Genomic DNA, 16,110 nt, shown 5'->3' on the forward strand with positions numbered 1-16,110 from the left:
CTGGCAGAACAGGGATCTGGTGATGCATTCATGGTTGAAACAAATGAACTGCTAGAAACACCTAGACTCATGTTACATAGTACTTAACAAATTCATGGATGCCTGCTTCATCATCTACCAATTTCACTTGTAAGTACTGACTTGGAAAAATTTATGTAGAGCACTCACAATGATGTGAAGCATTGTATGATCATGCCATCTAAGAAATCAGGATAATACCCCTCAATATGTTAATAAGAGAATATATGTTGAAATGGTAGCAATATGTTGATAAGATATTAATATGTTTTGTTGATAGGTAGCATAACACTTCTATCTACAGGTACAGAAAATTTTACATGCAGTAATCTTTTCAGGAAACTTACAGTTATCCTATTTGAAAGTTATTTTTTTCTGTTGGGGCCTATGCCTAAATCTCGAGTCCCCAAAAAAGTGCGCAGCAAAGGACCAAAAGCATGAGACAAGTGGCATTCTCTTGAGGGCAGCAGGAAAAGTGAAATCCTCTTCAGAGCTCATAATGCTGCTAGTGGGCCAGCCAATTATCAAGAGGGAGCATGTATTTAATCAAAACAAGAAAGGAATTGAGTGGACAATGGAGGAGACCTGAGCAGGCTCCTGGGAGAGTATCAAGGAAGCCTCATTACAACAGATGATGCTAATTAAGGAAAACTATCTAGGAAGTCTGCAGGTGGCCTCAGCAGTAACCTATCTTATGCTTTGAGATGTATCCTCTTTCTCAATTCAGTCATGCCCAGGCCATACCACGGTCCTGAACACGTATTCAGCTTCAAAGCTTTCCAACGTCTATATCTTTTTTTGTTTTTTGGCTCCCAGGATAGGTGGCCAGCTCAAGGTGGGGAAGATTTGAGGAGAACACCAATTGAAACTCATTATAATCCATCAGTTCATAACAGCAGTCAGTTACCAGCATAGACAGCAGTTGTCAGAGGATGTTAGTGATCCGAGATTCCCCACAGCCAATATTTTGTATTGCACTGTATCTCCAGAGGCCAGACATTTTGCAGGAGGTTCAAGACCAAACTGACATGAGATCTGCATTGACTACAATCAGTTCCTTAGTTCCTATAGAGGTCACTTAGGTCTTCTCAGGAGTTATCTTAGAACTATGCATAGCACCTCATGGCTCTTCTGTCAGCGTCACCTAACCACAAGTGTCACAGCCATTGCTTGACCACATTGCTCTCTTGAAAACTTGGGAGATTTTTCTCTTGGTCACTCGCCCTAGGCACACCTTGCACTGAAGATGACTATCTTCTGTGGTCTCATCATGTTCTTAATGATGCAACAAGGGACACCCGGAGTATCTTAGGCTGATCCAATCAGAGGTTATTTTATATCCTGTGTCTCCACTAACCTTGAAGCGCTGGGTCCAAAATATTGGCTATCTGTTTAGTACATCTGTCTCTCTAAATTTTGTCTTCTAAACATTAGCAGTGGAACAACCAGAAGTTTTTGGTAACAATATAGTATATTATAGGCAATAAGCTTAACATTACTATTTTATCTAAACATGAAGCAACTTAGAACATTAAATTAACCCTGTTTTCTTCTATCCGTGGACATTTTAGGATTTGAATACCTACAGTGTTAACATTTGCATGTTTTCATAGTATATCAGGAATCAGAACCATACATAGTATTGCATCATGACAATCATGAGATTCTTGCAATAATCTAAATTCTTCTTTCGACATGAAATATTTCTTAGTCAATCACCCTTATCTAATACACAAGAAGTTTTTTTGTGTATTATTGACCAATTTATTGATCTTTAGTTGAATGTGAATTTCACTAGCCTTTGGTATCAGCAGAGGTGTGAACATGACACAAAAATCTGTTACCCCAATAATCCTTATTTCACAATCACGGAGTCTTATGCATCCAGAAATATGAATATATGCAATACATCATGAAGCTGATTGCAATCAGCTGTCATAACCATGTGAAACTTTATATAGGCATCTTCAAACCAAAATACATATTACTTCTTTTCATAATAACCAATGTGTGCATTTAGGAATACATTTCATAAATTTGTTTGAGGTGTCTCCTATAATGCTCTGGAGATCACTGAGGTCTCTAATCAATGAATAAGAACTGGTTAAAAATGTTACCAGGCAGCTGCTTTCTTATTTATCAATCAGAGCTCGGTCCAGCAATCTCATTGCTAAGTGAGTTTGTTAATTTATTTATCTTTTAAAATTTATTTTTATTTAAAGAAAAACAAAACAAAACAGAAAACAGGTAGAAATAATACATACTTTCAAAGTAAATATTAAACAGTAATAAATCACTAGTTTGTGTTTACATATTCTCCTCTTACAAATAATTGCTCAAGATACAAAAGTGGAACATATAAATGGGAATTCAAACAGGGAGACTGCAAATAGTTCTGTTCAACTATCTGATAAAAACTAAGTAATATGGCTATCAATCCTATACACTTAAACTTGTATGCATTTATCCATATGTTCATTTATGTTGAGTTTAAACAAACCAAAGCAGATTAAAATCACTCTGATCAAAGATTAATTGTATTGCTGGATTTCACATCATGACACTATGGAATCAGCCCTGAGTACTTTAGTGCCTTTTTCCCCTTCAAAGTATTTGTTCATTTCATCATGTGTCATAAGACCAGTTCTCGTACACTGTTGATAGGTTTTATGAAAGCATGTATCTTAACATGTATGTCTATCCTTTCTATATTAGAGGGAGAAACAGAACAAAGCAGGACAGAGCAAAAAATAATCCTAGAGACACATAAGACTAAAAAGGCATATAAAAGTGCTGTACAAGGAGTTCTACCATAGTTACTATGTTATCTCTTGTTATCTTCAATAGAAGTGGCTGTATCATCAGAGAAAATGTAATTGAATATATCAGTGCATAACAGTATTAATAGAAATACAACTTTGTAGATAGTGTAGAGCTACAAAAACAGGTATTAATCAAATCAGAATGGGTATTGTAGTGAATCATTGTTATTTTCAGTATACTTGTATATATAAGCTCTAACGATACTATCAACCTAACAGTTTTGAATAAAATCTATCAATAACAAGTAGCAATCAAACAAATCAGATTTAAGTAAGATCACTCATGATATAACAGTATAAGTTATAGATGGATCTGGTTTAAGTTAGCAGGAAATTAAAGATGATTACTGTGCTATATCCTAATATTTTTGGGATAGTTGTCTGTGCCCTCAGACCTAGTTCTTGTATAAAAACTGGGATGGAATAACTTCTATTTAAGCAGAGTGGTGCAAATAATATATGTTTTAATTCCTGATACACTAATAGCAATATCTTCTTCTGTCTTTTTAAAGACTATTCTTCCCCTTTCACTCCCCCAGGGTGTACTGTGAATTTTTGGGTCTCCCCAACACCTTTGGTTTTATATGGCAGGTTCAACCTGCTATATAACTAACTGTTTCTGAACTTTCTCACTCCTGGACTTGATCTCTACTTGAATTTCTTTAAAGCCTGTCTTTCCAACATATCCATAAATACTGGTCCAGTTGCCCCTATTACTTTCTGGTTCCCTATCACATGGAGTTCTATTTTCTCATATTCAATTTTGGTCCAAATACCCCTCTTCAGGTTAATTATAGTTCCTAGAAAGAGCATCTTAGTGGGCCCTACTTTTTGATCGACTGTGCTTGTGGTTATCTCTTTTTTTCCTTAATTTAGTGTATATAGGCCATACATATTAGAAATTATATCCAACCTTCTCTGTCTCCTTTCTGTTGTTCTCATTTTCTGCCATTAGTTGTCTATTTGTCTTCTTCATTTCACTCTTCGCTCCATTCATTGTGGCCTCTGTACCATTGTTCTTGAAATCCTGGTGCTTTTCTCTCTCTTTAGAATGTCCTGTAGTATTCTCTGTAGGGTTGGATTGGTGGTTGTTAATTCCAACGAATTCATCTTTATCTTGGAAGCATCTTGTTCTCTATTAAGTTCTAGGGAAATTTTTCAGTATACATCAATCTGGGTTGGAGTTTATTTTCTTTCAGGACTTGGAATGATTGAAATCCATTCTCTTCTGATTTGATGGTTTGTGCTGAGAAGTCTGATGCAATTCGGATGGGCTTTCTCTTATAAATGATCTGTATCTTGTCTCTGAAAGGTTTTGATATTCTATTCTTATATTGAATTTCTGGGATCTTGATTATTATATGCTTATATGTAGTTTTGTTATGGTTTAGGTGGCTGGAGTTCTGTATGCCTCATACACCTGAGTATCTTTTCCTTTTCCTATGCTTGGGAAGTTTTCCTTAATTATTTTTGTGAATAGCCTTTGTAGTTCCTTTGTTTGTACCCTGCTTCTTCATTCACATTCATTATTCTTAAGTTATACATCCTATTGTCATCGTCTAGCCTTTGTATTATTTCTGTTGTTTTCTTGTTATTTTTTAAGAAATTTTTCCTTTCATGATCCCACAGTGCAAAGCTGCCCTCTAATTTGGATAACCTATGCTTAGGTTCTTTCCAGCAGTTCTGCCAACTTTCAATGGGGTTTTAAAATTCCTGGTGTCTCTTTGAGCCAGCTTCCTTTATTCTATCTTTTTTCTATTTTCCTCATGAAACAATTCTCCCCTTTTTGTGTTCTTCCCTCCTTCCATGTTTTTTCTTAATAGGTGCTTAGCATTTCTTTAATTATTCTATTTATATCTTGCTTTACTTTTTAAAATACTTCATCTTTGAAATTGTCTATGATTTCCTGAAGATATTGCTTTATGTCTGCTGGTGCCATGTCTGATATTGCATGTTTGCTGTCCTCATTCTCCTTTGCATTTACCTTTCCTGGATTAATGTTCTTAGGATTGAGGAGTGGGAACCCTTTTTTGTTGCCTCCTCTTTTCATAGTTTTTGTTCCTTCCATACAGGTGTATATAGGAGGCCCATCTTCTTTCTTTGTTGGTTACACTATGTCTGAAATGCTGACTTCATGTTCTTGCCCAGTGCAGTGTACTATGGAGATACAGACCAGGGCAGCCAATGCTGGGCCTGCCCTTCTGGATTAGTCAACCTGCTGAAGGCTTCACTGCATTAGGGTGCACCTACTGGCATCACGACAGGTATGGGCTAGCCTATTGCTCTCAGTCAGAGGTGTGAGCCAGGTCAGGTGCTCTCCACCAATCCTACTTGAGAAGGGAGAAACTGACTGCAGTCACAGCAGCCCCTTGTTCTGGCTCTCATTCTGTAGTTTATTTCTTCATCATTTTGGTTTGAATTTTTTTGTGGCTTCTATGTTTATGCATGAGGATTAAAATCTTATGAAGTCCTTTTTGCTTATTTTGTCACCCTATCTTATTTTTTACACAAAACAGCAGCAATAGCATTAAGAAAAAAATATTTTTTAATACCTCTAGGTTGAGAACATGAAATGCCTGGCTCTTTCATGTTTCACTGTGTTTTACTCTAATAGAGTGATATTTGAAAGTGCTGCACAAATTACTATAAAAGTATATTTCCTAAGTGAAAGAAAAATCACAATGTATAGTAGTGATTATTTCATACTATCATACATTTATATTCTTGACCTTAACTTACTTCTTTCCTTAAACTTCAAATGCGGGTATAAAAACAACTGGTATACACTCTGCTAAGTCACCCAACTGTTGTCTTCCAAAGTCAGATTTAAAGCCATGATTGCCCCATCTCATCCTTTCCTGATGCTGGGTCTAAAGAAATCACATTTACCCTCCTCTTTATAGGTAGCTCCTTACCAATGCAATTATTTAAATACAAGCTGATCAAAGATTGCATGCTTTTTCATAGTTTTTATATAATAACAAGGAATATCAAAATGAAAATTCTACTGTATTCAATACAAGAATGAATGGATTAAAATGACACCTGCCCCAGTGATGCTCAGGATGGTCCTTTCATAAACAAATATGCTCCCCAATGATGCTTAGGAATAACTGCTAGGTAGCCAATTGATAAAGGACAAATACTGATGTATAATTGTGACTATTAAGAAATGTTGACGCTGGGGAGGAAAGGGAGGATTAAACTACATCTGCAGAACTGGAAGATAACATTTTGATACAGCATCACACTAATTGTGTAGGTTGGACACAACTTCCTCTTCCACTAATTTAAGCCCGCTGAGGTGCTAGAATTACAAGCATGCATCAATACGACCATCGAGATTTACTTTCATAGTAAAATGAGAATGTGCATGTACTCAGGATATGTGTCTTATAGATTCAGTATTCTATTATTATCTGTAATACAAACTCCAAATTTATCCATTGATGGTAAGCAGAAATGTGCTGCAGGGAATCTGGCCACATGCTGTAGTGCACTCAGGCTGACAATGTACTTCACAGTGTCTTTTACTTTGTGAAGTATATCAGGTACTTAAAGTACAAAATAGGTATAGCTTTAGTGGTGATTATACAACAGGTGAGTAATTTATTTTCCCAAGGATAATTGAGACATGGGCAAGCTATCTTCACTGGATTAGGGGTATTTAATGCAATGCTCACTTTTGTTTTCATGATACCACAGTTTTTAACAACATAATTCCAACATAACAACATAAGTAGATTTTGTATTCAACAACACTGCATTAAACACTTTACAAACTAAATGAATGTTAAAATGGAAGTGAAAACCACAAGCCATAGAAAACAAACTGGGACTCACGGCCCAGTGTATGTGTTTAAAGATAATCGGCACACACCACAAACATCAGGCACTGGTCCTTATAAAGAGATATGCATTGTATAAGTTCATAATTCAGTAAAACAGAACACAATCTGAATCTTAATTTAGCAAATTTACTTTTTACTGTGCTGACAGCTCAATATTTAAGTTTACCTTCATGCCATAATTTCAGTGTTTTATGAAAAATATATAATGTGGTTGTAGCATCAAGGAATAAAGACAGTTGTACGATACATTTAATAACAACATTTTTTCCTCAAAACAACTACACATTTAAGAAAAATGCCTTTCAAAATATGGTTACTCATAAATAATATGACATTTTATAATTTCTGGAGATATTAATATATTTTCTGATATGCTTTTGGAGACAAGTTATGGTTCTGTCAGTATGGGGCATTCAGAAATTCACAGTGGCATGATTTATGTTTGGTACATGTGGGGAAAATTTAATAGCAAAGTAAAGATGTGATATAAACATAATAGGTAAAATTCTGCTGGTTAGAAAAACAAAGATTTACTTAAATGACAAATGTTGGCTCCAGTGAGAAAGAATATCAGACAACATAATATACATGGTATAATATCCAGTGATGTTAGGAAATTGTCAGGTATCTCATCACAACATGCAAAACATAACATTCATTAATGTACTAGTTATATGAAAAGAACACAACTTTGTCAAAAACACATGCTCCAAGCCTCTATACATGTATATCAATGCCAAATATTGCATCAACTTCAGAAACATCATATATGAAAGAGAAAATAAAGCATGTGCATCAAAAGATTAAAGCAAATGCAGTGGTAAAATTTCAGTTCACCAAAAAATAAGAGACTAGACTAATATCACTTTGAGTAGTGCATAATATTATTGCTAGATTTTACAATATAATGCTACAGAATTACCATTGGGTTTCTAAGTATCTCTTCTTCAGAGTATCTGTTCATTACACCGTGTATTACAAAATTCGTTCCCGGGGCGGGGGATTTAGCTCAGCAGCATAAGTACCTGCTTGCAAGCAGGCGGTCATGAGTTCTATCTCCAGTAACGATAAAAATGAAAAAGACAAAACAAAACAAAACAAAACAAAGAACAGCAACAACAAAAAAAAAAACCAAAATCCGTTCCCATAAATAGGTTAGAAATTCTTCCCATATGTGAATCTCTACGTGTATATCTATCCTTTCAGTATTATGAGGAAAAACAGATCAAAACAAGACAACAAAACAAATTCTTAGAAAATTGATATGAAAAAGTAATATAAGACCACAATATTAGGTGATGTGAAGTACTTACTATGTTTTCTCTTGTTATTTTCAATAGAATCTTTCACATTATCAGGCATTATATAGTTAAGCATAACGTTACATAGCTATTTTTATAAAAACACAACTTTGAAGACATTGTAGGACGTGAAAGCAGTTAATCAAACCTGGAATGGATATCTTTTATTTATTTATTTATTTATTTATTTATTTGGTCCTTGCGATCAAACTCATGACCTCACACTTACCAGGCAGGTGCTTAAGACACTGAGCTAAATCGCCAGCCCCCCAATGGATATATTTTACATCTTGTCATCTTCGGAGTTGTTGCCTCTACTCTTAGACTTGACACCAGCAAGCATACCAAATGTGAATAACATCAGTCAAGGCAAAATAGCATTCAAACAAAACAGCTTCAAATAAGATCAGACATAGTAAGACAATGTAAGTAATATAGGGTTTCAATTTAAGTTAATAGGAAATTAAGGGTAGTTACCATGGTGTAACCTGCTCTTTTGTGGTTATATGTATGTGCCCTCAAATCTAATATGAGTAGACAGACCAGAACAAAATATAACCAAACTAAAAAGAGCAATAAGACTACTGTAACTTTTAAATACTGATGCACTTTTAACAATGTCTTCTGCCTTCTTATTTTAGGCAATTCCTCACCATTCTTCTCAGGATACTATTATTCAGAGTGATATTAGTCTAATCTCTTATGTTCAGTTTCAGCATACGTAAAGATAAAGACAGCTACTACAAAGAGAATGAGAGACCTTATGGTAGTCATCATTGACTTCCCCAAAATCAGGTCTTGAAGCCCGAAAAATCCTTCACCATTCTGTAATTATTTGATTAGTTCTATAATGTTTAGTATATATATTCAATGCATATGAAGATGGGAACAACTATTTGGAAGAAAACTATAGACAGTAAGATAGACAGTGAACATCTCCAGTGGACTTGCTTTGAAATCTGTGTTTCCTTATCTTGTTTTCTTATGAACTGTTCTGTTCTGTTTTCTCATGTTTAATCTTACCTGCTTTAAGATAAAAAATAGTGTGTAGGACAGCATATTACTAAGTTTTTGTTAGATGATTGAGCAGAAATTTTCACAGTGTCATTATTTGAATGTCACTTTGTATGCTCTAATTTTATAACTAAAACAACTACTTCTATGATGACAATATGTAACTTATCAACTAGTGATTTCCTATTGTTTATTTTTCTGAAATTCTGTACTACCTATACCCTTTTTTCTGTTTTTTTCTCCTTAAATAAACAAGAGTACAATTCCCCAAAAAATGACAAAAAAAACTTCATTTGAGCTGGGGATTTAGCTGAGCAGCATAAGCGGCTGCCTTGCAAGCAGGCAATCATGAGTTCGATCCCCGGTACTGATAAAAAGCATACAAACAAACAAAAAAAAAAAAAAGGCAAAAAAATTCCCCCAAAAATATTAAATTAAATTTTAAAGATAAAACATTAAGTACATAGACATTATCCATACTTGAAATTGAAAAGCACATTTCAGTTTACCATCTTTACTTACAAGATGCCATGTTGAAGCACAAAGGCACTTTAAAAAATCTAGAGAGTTACAAGCGATTAACTGAAAACATATAACATGTGCACTTGAGGAGCGCTCCACCTCAGATTTGTCATTTCTGGAAAATTTGTGAGGAAATATTGACATCAAACTTCTGTACTTATTATTTCTTCAGGTCTTCTTGGGATTTTTAAAGTAAACTTAGATCTAAACTGTCTGAACAGTTATGATTTTTCTGTGTATTTAACAACAAACATGGATTGCCGTATTTCTCACATTGTTAATCCACATAGGATCTCTGTCCGGTGAGCTCTTTCATATATGTAACCATCATCATGTGTGCTGAGAGTATTGCCATAACACATAAGATTTATCTCTCGTGTGAGTTTCTTCATGTATTTCACTTACAATCTGGCTGCTGGAAGTGTCTCCACTTGCTTACATAGCCAGTGATTCTTCCCAGTGTGAATTATTCCATGTGTTTTGGAATGACTGTATATGGTAAAAGATTTGCCACATAGTTATATACATAGTTTTCACACCAGTGTGAAGTCATTAATGTATTTTACAATATCCATGTGTGGTGAAAGATTTCCATATTCTTCACATACAGAGGGATTCTCAACAGTGTGAATTTTTTCATGTATTGGACAATGAGCATTTCTGCTGAAACCTTTCCCACATTCCTTACATATATAAGTTTTCTGCCCAGTTTGAAGTTTTTCATGCATTATGCAATATGTACATGTGCTGAAACCATTCTCATGATGCTTACATACACTGGTTTTGTGTTGAGTGTGAACTTCCATATTTCTTACAATGTCCATGTTGGATAAAAACTTTCCCACATTGCTTACATACCTAGGGTTTCTCTCCAGTGTGAATTCTTTCATATTTTTTACACTCTCAACGTCTGGTAAAAGATTTCCCACATTGCTTACATACATAGTGTTTCTCTCCAGTGTGAATTCTTTCATGTTGCATATAATTACCAGGGTGGGGGAAACCTTTTCCACAGTGCTTACATACATAAGGTTTCACTCCAGTGTGAATTCTTTCATGATTTTTACACTCTCCACGTTCAGTAAAAGATTTCCCACGTTTCTTACATACATAGGGTTTCTCTCCAGTGTGAATTATTTCATGTTGCTTGCAATGAACACGTTGACTAAACGCTTTCCCATATTGCTTACATACATAGGGTTTCTCTCCAGTATGAATTCTTTCATGTTGCTTACAATTACAAGGGTGGATGAAACCTTTTCCACAGTGCTTACATACATAGGGTTTCTCTCCAGTGTGAAAATTTTCATGTATTTGATAATGAATGTTACTGCTAAAAGTTTTCCCACATTTCTTACATTTATACGATTTCTGGGTGAATTTTTTCATGGATTATACAATAAGTACCTGTGCTGAATCCTTTCTCACAGTTTTTACATTTATAATGTTTTTCTACAGAGAGAAGACTTTCATGTACTTCACAAAATTTATGTGCTGTAAAAGCTTTCCCACATTGCTTACATATGTCGCGTCTCTCTCCTCTGTGAATTCTTTCATTTTTCTTACAAATTTCATGTGTGGTAAAACCTTTCCCGCATTGTTTAAATAAATCGTGTTGCCCTCCATTGCAATATTTTTCATGGATCTGAACATTGTGTTGTGTTTCTGTTTCTTTCTCACCCACATTACCTTCTGCAGTAAAAAGAAATACTTCTCTACACTGATTCCAAGATGTATGTCCATAGGATTTCCCTAGCTTGTCATTTCTGTAAATTAAAAAATTACATTAAGTATTGATAATCCTATTACAAACTTTTTGTTGGTGAGCTAAACAAAACTGTTTGAAGTCTCGCTGTCTGAATCCCCACTTCATATGTTTCACTTTTGTATTTTGATTATATCTTTCTATGAGCACTGTATGTAATCATCAACTTGTGATTTCTTTCTGTTTATTTTCACTTTGAAAGTAGTATTATTTCAACTGATTTTGTTTTGTTCAGTCTTTATATAAAATTTAAAAAAAGAAAAAATCACAGTGAAATGGGACTCTGTTAATGACTGCATTAATGTCAAGTTCTGTTTTTAATGCCTGCTAGGAAATTCTACCAATGAAGCAACAGAATGCCTTGTAAGATATGTTGAAACCACCATTCCAAAAACACTGGTACACATTTGGGAATCTTAAAAGTTGGTACCTTTTGAAATGCAGAATATTTAGCTTCACTTTGGGCATGGGTACCTGTGTGTATCACATAGTGATCATTCTGATATGTTTCCCCATCACTTTCTTCCTTCTGTCCTTAACCTGGAATTCCCTTCTCCAAATTCTCTGTCTTACCTTTCTCTATCAACTCTCTTTTATTTTATTCCAAAATTTGTATTTTGGTTTCTCATCTAAAATAAACCCTCTGACCTTTTAGGTTTTATAGCTGAGCTATTTCACTGAATTGATGGAAGAAAGACATAACCTATTTCTTATGGCAAATGACATTATATTATTTATTTTTTGACATTATATAACACAATTTTTTTCTTTTCCATGCTGGGAATCAACAACAGATATTAGCACAAAATCTTTAGCTTTTTTATTTATTTTAAGAGATTTTCAATGATCATTAAGCTGTGAAGTTTGAACTTGAATTTGGCATTCTGCAAAATCTGATTCCTAGGGTGTTGGCATTACAAGAATGCACAATAACACAGAGTCTATTAAAGTTTTACTTCTCCACAAATCCAGTGATAGCAAGCTAAGCTGCATCAAGGCCTGATCTATTATAACATGATCTGCTTTGTATATGAGAAAGCATGTATCTGTATTTTGTGCAGATTTTGAAAATATGTCAAGGAGAAGTGTGAGGGAATCACCTTCTAGAGACAACTGCAAACTGATATTCAGAATGAGTGCACTTAAGATTCCACCAGCCTACTAAGAATTTTAATCAGAATGGCTGATTCTCTAGAAAATGGCTTGGAAACATGAGCACTCAGTTTTATTTCAAATTCTACTGCAATCTTAGCAATTTTTAGATAATGAATGTTTTATATTTACATGTATGTATTGGTAGGTAAACTGAAGGCAGGATGTCATCATAACACAAAGTGTATGCCTTTCATACACATCTATATGCAATGTCATATATTTTCATGATTTAATTACCTCATTATACATGCTCCAGCTTATACATCTTTGGAGAATATTACTGACATTAAATGGAATGGTGCCTCATTTCTTTGGCAGTCATTTTTCTCCTGACTCACTAATTAGTCAGGAAGATTCCTTCTCCTTGTGTGTGTGAATTACTTTCTCCAGTAAATTTTATGTTCTTTTTCAGCTTCCTGGTTATCCTCAAGTCTTCCTGAATTATAGAAATAGAAATACCAGGCTCATTAGAGTAATACGTACAAATTAATAGATTTTGATTAGATTTATAATATAATGTGACCAGGTCTGAGTTATTTTTCAAAATATTTTCACATTCTTTTTAATGAAACAGCACTGATGAGAAACAAACAATATTCTGATAGCATGAGTGACAGAAAGATTCCATCCTTATTTATAGCAGGCATGTTCCTAAAGGTTTCCCCCATCACATCTCTGTAGAGGTTCTTTTGGGATGGACTCAGCAAAGTCCACTCCTCATTGCTGAAATTCACAGCCACATCCTCAAAGGTCACCACCTCCTAAAGGTTCATAGATATATTTCTCTAAGGAAAGTTGACACTCCAGGTCTGGGACATCTTAAATTCTCTCCTACAAATCTGAATCAAAAGCAAAGTGTGGTGGTGTATATCTATAATCCCAGCACCAAAAGACTGAGACAGGATGGCTTCCATGAGATCAGAGCAATTCTAGGCTCCATAGGGTGTTCAAATCCATCTGATATACACATAGAAAGCTTGTCTCAATAAAACAAAACTAAACTACACAAATAAAACCAAACAAAACAGCTGAATGGAGACTGATTTCTTCAAATCTTAAACCCATGTCTTGGTCATTAATTTTGTGTATATACACATTTTTGGAGACCACAAATTTGATGCTATATTGCAACTCACAGCTAATGTAACAGCCAAATAGGAGCACTGATTCTTGTGCTGAGTCACTGCAAGATTCCCTGTGTACTGTCTCTAAAGCAGAGCTCACAGTGAGAAGCCTGTAGAACTAGCATCCACAAAGCACAGAGGCAGATAAATATCTAATCAATCGACTGGGAAGCTAAGCAAGCACATCCCCTCCCTGGTAAGTGGTGGCATTCTGGCAGACTGTGGCCCTTTCAGTGGGGGAACCAGCAGCAGCTACTGAGATTTGCACCATGTCAGAACTTAGGACACTAGGAAGCCAAGCAAGCACCACCTCTCTCTGGTAAGTGGTGGCAGTGTGGCAGACTGCGGTCATTCAAAGGGGAGAACCAGCAGCAGCTCTTGAGATCTGTGCCATGTTGGAAATTGGGACACTGGGAAGCCAAGCAAGCACCTCCCTTCATTGGTAAGCAGTGGCAGTGTGGCAGACTGCGGCCCATCCAGGGGGAGAACCAGCAGCAGCTCCTGCGATCCATGCCATGTTGGGACTTAGGACACTGCTAAGCGAAGCAAGTATATCCCTTTCTTGGTATGTGGTGGCAGTGAGGTAGATTGTGGTGCTTCCAGGAGGAGAACCAGCAGCAGCTCCTGAGATCTGCGCCATGTTTGGAATTAGGAGACTGTGAAACCAAACAACCAGCCTGCCTCCCTGCTAAGCAATAGTAAACCTACTAGTGCACAGTCTAGAATCAAACATCCCACTTCCCATACCCCTTTTCTTCTGTCCCCCCCCCCATTATTAGCAAATGGGGACCAGAAATCTGAGTGTCTCCTGGGAAAGTGACCATAGCAAATAAGGGGGACTTTCTTCTACTTTCTCTTTGATTTTCTTTTTTTTTTTAATATTATTTTTTTTAAGGAAAAAGAGAAAAAACAAAACAAAATAAAGCAGTGTAAGGGTACAATTAATACAGAGCTACAAAAAAGTAAGGAATCACCAGTTAATAGATTACAATTATTATCATAGAGACAGTTGCTCAAGTCACAGTACCAAAACATACAAAGTGGACATTCAAGCAGTGAGACTGCAAACAGTTGTGTTCAATTATCCAACCAAAAACATTAATGTGGTCATTTACTTAACACCTCTAAACACACTTGCAATTGTATACTTTAGAGCACTTTTGTTCCTCTCTTTTTTACAACAAAATTTACACATTTTGCATTTTATTATTCCTTAGTTCTTATTACTTTTTTTTTGGAAGATAATAAAGTCAAATACGGCAAAACACAGCTGACAGTCAAAACCAAGGATAGACATAGCACATGATGTAAAAACAGAGTACAAGTTTCAACAATGGTTACCATAATGCCTCTCGCTTCCTTAAAAAGAATTGTCTATCTCATAAAATATTATAAAGTTGAACAAAACAGAGAACAAGACCAATAAAACCTAAACCTTGTAAACACTACTGGACTTCCAAAGAAGATAATAGTCAAACCAGAATGGGAATCATAGTGGATCTTATTGCCTACAAAGTAGTTGCCTATACCCTCAAACTTGATACTATCATATAGGACAGAACAGCATCTAATCAGTTAAAACAAGATAGTGGGAGCATTACAGGACTTCAAATCAAGTTAATAGGAAATCAAATAAGTTACTATAATATATCCTGCTAATGTTTTTGATTTTTCCCCTTAATTAAAAAATCATGAAAAGAATATTTAAATATAACTTCATATACTATTGCTTCAAACAAATCAAGTCAGTGTGAAACCATTCTAGTGGATGAGAGCATTGTAGGGATTTTAGAACCAACCAACAGAAAATGAACAATGGCTTCTATATTATCTCTTTGCCTATAACAATTTTTGTTTATGCTATCACATATAATAAAATCCAGAAAGACTCATCATGATAAAACCAATGGAGACAGAAGAGCCATAGTTTTGTGGGGCTTCAAAATAAGATTATAATAAAGCAGCACTAGCTATTATGATGACTTATTTTCTTCAAAATAGCTGTTCATTTCATCACAGACAATATCAAGCAGTCCAGAATAAAGCCATTCAAATTAATAGGTGAAACCTTTATAAGGCTTCAAGGCCACATAATGGGGAATCATGATTACCACATATTTTTATATATTTGAATCATTATTCATATTAGGGAAACTATTCAGTATTCACACAGGCAAATAAATCAAGATTGATTTATTTCACTTATGAGTATGGTCTCAAGCTGCACCCATTTATTGATAAATATCTCAATCTGATTTTTCTTTATAGCTGAGTAATACTCCATTGTATAGAAATACCACAACTTTTTTATCCATTCCTCAGTTGATGGACACTTGGGTTGTTTCCAAAATCAGGTGATTACAAATTGTGCTGCTATAAACATAGGTGCACATATATCACTGTGGTATGATGCTTTCAGATCTTCTAGGAATATACCTAGAAGTGGAAAACCTGGAACAAATGGGACTTCCAATCCCAGCTTTTTGAGAATTCTCCAGACTGACTTCCACAAAGGTTGTACCAGTCTACACTCCCACC

This window comes from Cavia porcellus, unplaced genomic scaffold (genome assembly GCF_034190915.1).
Source record: "Cavia porcellus strain 051 isolate PalLab524CR breed Dunkin Hartley unplaced genomic scaffold, mCavPor4.1 scaffold_23, whole genome shotgun sequence".
NCBI classification, from domain to species: domain Eukaryota; kingdom Metazoa; phylum Chordata; class Mammalia; order Rodentia; family Caviidae; genus Cavia; species Cavia porcellus.